This window comes from Nematolebias whitei, chromosome 13 (assembly GCF_014905685.2).
Source record: "Nematolebias whitei isolate Nwh7 chromosome 13, NemWhi1, whole genome shotgun sequence".
In the NCBI taxonomy this organism is placed as follows: Eukaryota; Metazoa; Chordata; class Actinopteri; order Cyprinodontiformes; family Rivulidae; genus Nematolebias; species Nematolebias whitei.
Window position 1 is genome coordinate 1,811,837 of NC_056510.1, and position 307 is coordinate 1,812,143.

The window sequence follows — 307 nt, forward strand, 5'->3', positions numbered from 1 at the left end:
AATGAATGAATGAACAAATGAATAAATGAATGAACGAACGAACAAACAAACGAATGAATGAACAAATGAATGAATGAACAAATGAACAAGCGAACGAATGAACGAACAAACAAATGAATGAATGAAAGAACGAACAAACGAACGAATGAACAAAAGAACGAACAAACAAATGAATGAACAAATGAACGAACGAACAAACGAACAAACAAATGAACAAACGAACGAATGAACGAATGAACAAAGGAATGAACAAACGAACAAACGAACAAATGAACAAATGAATGAACAAAAGAACAAACAAACGAAT

The 307-nt window shown here is 31.3% G+C and overlaps 1 protein-coding gene across 1 annotated transcript in view; it reads right to left on the reverse strand.

The window, feature by feature from the left end:
* The window catches only part of pikfyve (phosphoinositide kinase, FYVE finger containing), a 54,495-nt gene that overhangs the window by 22,874 nt on the left and 31,314 nt on the right, over positions 1-307 (reverse strand). The gene's annotated exons all lie outside the window — the stretch shown is intronic.